The 8,677-nt window shown below is 34.2% G+C and overlaps 1 long non-coding RNA gene across 1 annotated transcript; it reads right to left on the bottom strand.

Moving 5' to 3' along the window:
* Positions 1 to 444: 444 nt before the first annotated feature.
* LOC139592975 (uncharacterized) lies at positions 445 to 2,162 on the bottom strand. Its single transcript, XR_011680173.1, has 3 exons — positions 2,010 to 2,162; positions 1,014 to 1,393; positions 445 to 757 (listed from the first exon to the last, which is right to left on the bottom strand). It is a non-coding gene; the product is annotated as an uncharacterized lncRNA (long non-coding RNA).
* Between the last annotated feature and the right edge of the window lie 6,515 nt (positions 2,163 to 8,677).

The following is an 8,677-nucleotide window of genomic DNA, read 5'->3' as shown; positions in this document are numbered from 1 at the left end:
ACAGACAGCTTCAGTTTTTTCTCAATATTTTAATTCTCGCTATAGTTCTGTAGAACATTTTTCCAAAAACAATGACAATTTGAAAATTAGTTTCATTGTCCATGATAGATGAACGTGTTTTATTTTTGCCATATTATTGTCTTCTTAGAAATAGTCTTTAAAATAGACAGAGTCTTTTTCACATGAATTAAACATGAAAAGCAAATATAAAACCAGCAATTCTTAAACATTTTAAGTATTAAGGCAGCATTAAATAAGGTGTATTGACTTATAGAAACAACACTAAGGAAATAATCAAACAATTTTACTAAATATTTAAACTGAAGACTGGAAATCAACCATATTCTTGGGTCCAAATCAGATCTCACATCATGACTGCTTATTGGATATTTGAATTCAAGTTGAGTGCTAAGCTATGCCCTATTATATTGAAGGTATTGTGATTTTAGGGTTTTATTGATTAAGAGGCTGACCTGTATATTCTTTCAAGAAAAGCATGCTTGTTCGACTTCCTGAAGACTGGTTGTTAGGTTGACATAACAAATACACTCAAATTAATATTTCTTTAAAAGGATTAATTCCATTATTAAAGGGCTGAAAAGGGATGTGGTAAGAATCTTTTTGTCTTACCTAAAGGAAAACAGATGTGCCAGTAAGTAGATGAGATATCTGAGGAGTGGTTTCAGGTTTCATTTTTTGTCATTTATCCATATTTAATGCCATTTCTTTCCATGGTTTGATATCATTGTTTTAAAATCTGCAAAGATGTTTTTGAAAAAAACATTTATATTGTTTGCCACAAATGTGGCACAGATCCATTTCAATTTCTATTTTGTTTCTTTCTTAGTTATCGTTTGGTGCAGATGAACTTGATATGTCTCCTCATTCTAAATGCATATGCACTATTCAAGTTCACAAATATATTTATGAAAGTTAAATGAACTATGCTTAGAGGTGGTTAGGGCTGAAATCATTAAAATATCATTTTCCTTATTGCTTTGTACATGTCTTACCTTAAATTTTCAGTTCTGGGCTTTTGCATGTAACATGCCATCTGGTCCTCATGGGATAGTACCTGAGTGAGGAAATCCATTGGTGACTCAGCAAACTCCTTAAGGGGATCTCTTCATATGTGGGGATACTCATTATGGGGAAGAGGGGACAAGCAAGAGCAGACAAGCCTTTTTCTACTCCTGAAATAATCACTAAGCTGACATGCATGGAAATGCTACAGCAACTATTTCGTCTTTTCCAAGATTTTCCTTTCTTTGCATCCCAGGGGAAATCTTGAATGGGCGACAGCATCCTGCTTCCAGTTTCTTTTCAGACCTGTCCAACAATTCAAAGAAGCCAAGCACAGCATGAGGAGTCTGTTCCAATACATTTAGCTTTTCTGAGGGAAACAATAGAAATAAATTATGACCATCATGGAATATAATGTACTAAAATGATTAATTCACACTATGAAGAAAATTTTAGAATCTTTTACAAGTCTTGTTTGAAGAAAATATTACTTACCTATCTTTTCTTTTTTCTTTAAATACACTGAGCGCATAACTCTGTATTTTAGGGACAGCATTTTCAATATTTTCCAGGTGAATCTAGGCATGCATGCTTTCTCAGTTCTCTAATAATCTGTGATCTTTCCTTTTCCTGATGCAAAATCTTAGTTTTTCTAGGCCACTTAAACTGGAAAATTAAAATCCTATACTGGACTGCCTCTGCTGGGCCAAAGCATTAAAGCTAAAATATAGTTCTGTATTTTTTCAGTCCTGCACCTTGTAAAAGATGTGAAAAACATGTTTACATCACTGTCTTTACATCATTTCACAATTGCTGTTTTGAATTTTCTCATTTCCCCTTCAGTCTTGTAAGTCTGGAAATCCCTCCAACTTATCCATCACTCTTTTTATTCTGGTCTACTTTTGCTTTTAGGTACAGCATGAATTTCTGCCAAAGGAGTATGCAGTGTGTTTTCAGATGTCTGGCCAAAGAAGGTGCTCACTGACCTGGGTTTAAAATAAGTGGTGGCAATGCTACTGCACTCAGAGGTGTGGTTGTAATGCCAATAAATGGAAGAATTCCTAAAGCATTCGGTTTCAGTTTTTCACATCCTTTTCCTCAGAGTAAGGTTTTAGGGCTTTCTTCTTATAGCAGGATCTGATATTTTCTCTGTGTGAAATAAAAAGGATGAGAAAAAATTGCATAAGAAATAATCACAGAATCAGACAATGCAAGCATGTCAGTGTGTTGCAAGTGTCTGCAGGTTGCACTCAGAGGATTTAATCCCACGGCAAAGGTTTAACCTCATCAATCACATCTTGACCAAGCAGAAAATCAGAGACGTGGAAAGGGATTGCAATGGCTCCATATGTAAAATTTAATTCAAATAAAACATAAGGCTGATAAAAGAGGGGCTGGCAGTATTCCTTGATTTTCCTCCCTAGGAAAAAAGGTCAGTGAGCAGTCAGCACATAGAGCTTCACCCAGCACACAGAAGTCCTTGGACAACCAATTTAGGGAAAATTGTGGAAATCAATATCTAAACTCCTGTTGTGTTCAGCAGGGCAGGATTTTACCTACCAGGTCTGAAACTAGAGAACACAAGCAACTCACTGCAGCAAGGGTATGTGAGTAGGGCTGGCAACAAAAGCAGCAGAGTAACATTCCCACTGCAAAGGACACAACAGATCATGCACCTTTCCAGTTCCATGACCATTCACATGGCTGAACTGTACTGCTGTGCTCCATATTTTGATGTGTGTTGATACACTAAAAATTTTGCATAGCCTAAAGATGCATGCATTCCAGAAAAAGACAGCTTTAGTAACTCAGTTCATTGCTTGCTTTTCAGCATGTTCCTCACACCAACTGCAGGCAGCAAAGCAGAGATTCAGCACTCTGGCAGACCCTTGTTTTGACATTGCCTTACTGCTGTAGGCTGTACTCTCAACAAACATCACAGCAAACAGTTCTCAAATGTAATCAGATATTATCCTTCCTTTGGGTTTTCAGCATGGTTTTTGTTACCTCTTAAAAAAGAATCCACTTTCAATACTGTGTCCATGTAAACTTCAGGCAGAGTCTTTTTCTTCTTTGGCCACAACTCCTGCATTGGTAATTCATACCTTCTGTGAGACAAAACTGTAAAAGATATTGTATTTCTCCCCCCACCTGGGCTCAGGAGCAGGTAGCATTTTAAATCACTTTGGGTTTGCTCATGATTTGTTGGCAATATTTGCCAACTTGCTTAATGCTTTATATTGAAGTCCTGATGTCATGGCACACTTCACCCTGCAAAAACAACTTACCCCTACTGCTCAGGGTCAGCTGTAGATAGCAGTGCTTTCACCTTGGAATTCTTCTGAATTCCCCTAGGTTACTGTGCTAGAACTTGTACTCTTTGACAGGCATGTTCCACTGATTGTTCTTTTCTATATATATTTTGTTCTTTTCTATATATATATATATCTTTTCTATTATATATCTTTTTATATTTTGCCAGTGTTATGTTCTTGATGTCTCTTTCTAACACACAGTTATACATACACTTATCCATTCTCTGCATGCCATATGACATGAAGGTATCAGTATCATCAAGAGAATATTATGAGTCTACTTAGTTTTTACAATAAATATCAACACAACTGTAAACCTGACCTTTTCATGGTTAGCCTTCTAGTATGGTAACCAGTTAAGGTGAACAAGAACCTGTTTAAGCGCTTTCAAATAAAGGAGAGTAGTGGAAAGATGCTTGAGTTGCATAGCTATCATGTAGCCTGTGTTTGTGTAGGTCACTGGCCGTATGACTGAGAGAAAACAGGTTATTGTTCCTCATTTTGGAAGGGTATAGGGATGTGAAGAGCAGGAGAGGAAGAGGCAGCAAAAGTATACAAAGAAATTTCCTGGTAAGCTGCAATAAGTTTAACAGGAGCTAGCAAATATAGATCATGGTTGAAATATTTAATCAGTGGTTTGCAATCATAGTTGTCAGGTTTGCAGATGCAGTTATAAAGATTACATGGCAGTGGGAAGAAAAGCCACATAAATATGACTACTTTCCTACAGACTGTGTTGAGGATTCACTCTAAATATTTTCAAATAGCAAGCTAACAAGGTGAAACAAATCTGAATAAAGGAGCATATAGGTGAGAGTTACTTTAATATCTTCTCTGAAACTGTTGTAATAGCGATGATGTGGTAATCCTTTTTTTTCCTATTTAAGAAAATTTGTTTGTATACTACTGGAACTGCTAGTCAAGTATATGCCAAACTGTGTGTTAATTAGTATATTCTCTTCTCTAGTGTACCAACTATTTTGGTTTTTTGCCTTTATTAGTACTTACAAAGAGCTAGCGAAATTATTCTGTCTCTGAGAGGGACTCCCCGTGCTGTGGTTAATAGTTTATGTTAAAATTCATCTTCATCCAGCACTCAGGTTTCAGGTTTAAGGCAGTTTTGAGGCTTTCACTTATACATATTTCAGAGAAATCTTTACCTGCTAATGGTTTAGTTTTATATTTAGTATATTTGATTAAAAACAAAGATGTGATGAATTACATTCTAAAGCAAGTGTTGGTAAGGTTTCTATTGACTATATAGAAAAACTACATCACCTAGCCCTGATTAAAATTTCTATATTGTATATAGCTAACATGAAGTAAGAAGTAATGACTAATTTCCAGATGGATAAAGTTACATAAAACTAATTACAGCTGGTGTATTATCCAGATAGATGGATAAAACTGGTAAAAAAGCTTCACATTTTCCCACCTGAATAAATTATCTATTACCAATTTTCTGAATACTTACTTACTTCTGTTTCTCTTCTAGTAGGTATGCAAACAAAATGCTAAAATAATTCAAAATCAACACTATGAGTCTTGTATTCCTTCCAGAAACATTTCTGCAGAGCAAGTGTTAATGCAATCTCCAGCTGCATGAGTCCATCCACACCATTATTATTATTAATTTTTTTAGTATCTCATTTAATGAAACAAGGCTCTTGAAAAGACCTGTACATATTTCTTTTTCCTGCTAGAAACAAAATCAGCAGTGCAAAGTTTCTTGCTGTGAAGTCTACACAAGAATGTTTTCTGCAGCTTTAATTTGTGGACAAAGAAAGTAAGCAATAAAGAATATACCCTCAAAATGCTTAAGGTAAAATAAAATGCTTAAGGTAAAATAAAACATAAATTGTTAAATAATGGGATAGAGAATTTTCTATTGACCCATATTACTTGGCCTTCAAAGAACATTACCCAATACAGCAGTCTTTTTATCTAAAGCATTAGCAGTCATTTGTTTGTTAAATGAGTTTAGACATCTACTTAGACATAATTTAAATACCTTTAAAATTCCATTAGATATGTTCAGTGCCAAAAATTTAAATAACATTCTCTTAGTTCTTCTCCATTGCTTTAAAAAATGGCAAATTTACAAATGTCTGGCAATTCTAATTAACCCTCTGGTTTGTCAGTCTTCTGAGGCAAAAGTTTGACACCCATGTGGTCTTTTGACTACTAATGTTATACACTAGTAAGTCTCCACTGAAATGGCAACCAAAAGAAATTAGGAGAGGTACATAGAAAGAACTATTTTGTGTTGTGCTGGAATCTGCAGACCCAAAAAAAAATCAAGAAATCTCAGGAATTTTTAAGACTTCTGTCATATCTACATAAAAGATAAAATTTCTCAGGCAAAATACCATAATCAATGGAGAAATAAAGATTTTATGTCACACTGAGCCTTATCAAATAATATTTTTAGAAATTTTTATAGTGAAGAGTCGTTCAATACGAATGATTGAACAATTTTTTATAGCACATCTCACAGCTCAGGATGACCAGATATATAAGAACTGTTCACAACTTTGTAGGAACCTGGAGAAATCTTGATTTATTTGAGAAATATAAATAGTTGTAATTAATAAAACCCATCATCACCAAAAATAGCAGTCTGGGAAACTGAAATGCAAACAAGCAAATCCTAAAATCTAAACAAAATCAGTCTATCATGTCTACTTGTACTAAACTTGATCTATAAGTCAGAAAACTTCAAAGGTTTATTATTTCAGTCTCTTTCAGATAAGTCTTACAATTCTAACAACCTATATGTTCATATATTAGGAAAGATGCAAATAAAATGAGTTGCTAAAATACATGAATATATGCTATGTAAAATGGAAAATAATTGACAGTGCACAATCATACCAACAAAATATTATTGGAAAATGTCCATCCAAACTGCATTTTGCATGAAAAAGCATTTAATTTTATCCTTTTTTTCAAGCACCTTCTTATTAGTCAAATTTACTGCATTTCTATATAGTAAAAAAATTCATGTATTTTTTAATCTAAGCACTGAGAAACATTACTTTATGCCTTATATTTTCAGTCAAGACAAGGTGATTTACTGAACACTCAAAGAGGCAGTAGCTAGTCCTTTTGTATAACATTAAATGATCCTTTTCTACAAGTAAAAAGTTTATACATGATTCACATAAATACATATTTTCCAGAATAAAGCATTTATTTTAAGGGACTTTTTCTTTTGATGACTTCAATAACCTTCAATATCTTTTGTTTTACAAAATACTGTTTCTCTGTCTAGAATAAAGGTAAAAGCATATTTCTAGTGGTTAATATTTTATTTCTAGAATGTACTAAAAAAAATTTTGCATCAATATTATATTTGTTATGAAGCATAAATTCTGCATATTTGATAAAATCAATGACAATAGAAGAATGAGATGAGAATTTTCTAACCAAATCCAGTAAAGTCAGATCATCTGTGCAATAGCTCCTGCTAGTGTGTAATAAAAAATACAAAATTCCCCTCTATTCTACTCTATTTGTGTAGCTTGTCATTAACCACACTTTTAACAGGTTTGACCTTCCCCTTGCTTTTATAAGGAATTCCACAGGTAAATGTCACCAGAGAAAAATACACATTTATTCAAAATGTAGCAGATAGCATGCACCTCTATAAATGTCTAGCACACATGACTGCCTGAAGAATTTTTAAAATAAATGTCTTCCCATGAAGGGAATAGTGTTGGCTGAATTAATCACTGGGAAATGCTCCTGCTCCATGTACTCTCTCTCACCTGGACAGTTACAATTGCAGCACGTAGCTCACCCTCTGTCTCTGTCAGTTCTAAAATCTCCTCACCACGGCACAAAACATAAATCAGATATTGAATTGAGCAGACCTTTCGGACTCTATTCTGGTCATTTATAGTTACACAAGGCTGAATTATACCATGTGCCCTTTATGTGGCCCATGGGATGATTTCTCTGCCAAGAATTCTACCTCTCAGACCAATAAAATGTATGGCAATACAGCAGAAAAGAAGGGTTTCATTATTTTTTTATTTTATTAAACAGTTTATCACAGCATACTGAGGCATTTATTCTTCCACCTATGGATATAGAGACTACTTGAGCTAAAGTGTTTGTCTAGAGACGTTATATATGCTAATATATACCAATGTGATTTCATATATTTTCCTGGAAATCAGAAGCTCAACGTCAGCAGTCAAAATATGAGGGAGAGCATACACATATACTTGAAGGAAAATAGTCAAGATGTATATGCATTCTGAAAAATGACTGAAAGCATTACAGAAAATGACTCAAACATAAATGTGAAAAACACATTTCTCAGATACAGACATTTGCAAATCCCTGTAAAACAGGATGAAAAATGCCTGACCTAGGAGGAAAAGAGTAGAAGCAGGATATTGTTCTTAACTGACATCTTGCCACAAAATTTTAAAGTTAATATTCGTACAATATTCTGATGTATTGAGATTTTATGTTACTATAAGCCAGATGGATTGAATTAATTGATAGATAAATAGATAGGATGTGTTTGACCTGTCCTGAAGTAATATTAATGCACCATGAACTTAAAATGAGAAATAAAAGGAAATAAGATTAAAAACAGATCCAAGGGAAGCTGATGAGAAGATTCCTATTAACTTTAAGGAGATTTACCTTACCAAACACCTATTTAACTGCATTATGTTAAATATGAAACACTGTATGTTACATCAAAAGATACAACAACTACTTGGCATTTGTGACAGTAGAAACAATAAAAATACACCCTTAAATTATAACATAATAGGTTACTGCTGCAATTGGGTTACAGTTGGGTACTGCTGCAATGCCCAAAAGCCAGTCACTACTTTCAACAACAGCTAAATGAGTTCATAATAGATATCTGTCACCTGGCAAAAGCTTTAAAGAAAGCCATGTAGCAGAAAGAAAATAGATCACCAAACTATGAGAATTGTGCTTTATTTATCTGGATCTGCTACCCTTATAAAAATAAAGCAATCCCCTCAATGAGTTAAGTTATCAGGAGGGTTTTATTCTGTTTCTTGCAGTTTGGGGGTGTTGTTGTTTTATTTCCTAGGAGGACAAATATTATATCATTTCAAACAAGTAGTGTTTCATTAATTAAAGTGTTTGTCAGTCTCTTTGTCACCTTCCCTCTCTCTTTCCCTTCCTGTGTGTGTCTTCTTATAAACTCTGCTATTACAATTTAAGACTTCTGTACCTAAACAGTAACTTTGGATTGAGTTTGCCTTCAGCATTTTACTGTGTCTGGTTGAAATGAAGTTAACTTTTTTTAACAGTAGACCGCTGTATGTCCTCTGGGGTGGCAC

Source organism: Agelaius tricolor, unplaced genomic scaffold (assembly GCF_023055355.1).
Source record: "Agelaius tricolor isolate 1412-34295 unplaced genomic scaffold, bAgeTri1.0.p SCAF_1, whole genome shotgun sequence".
Classification (NCBI taxonomy): domain Eukaryota; kingdom Metazoa; phylum Chordata; class Aves; order Passeriformes; family Icteridae; genus Agelaius; species Agelaius tricolor.
This window is presented reverse-complemented; position numbering and strand designations above follow the sequence as displayed.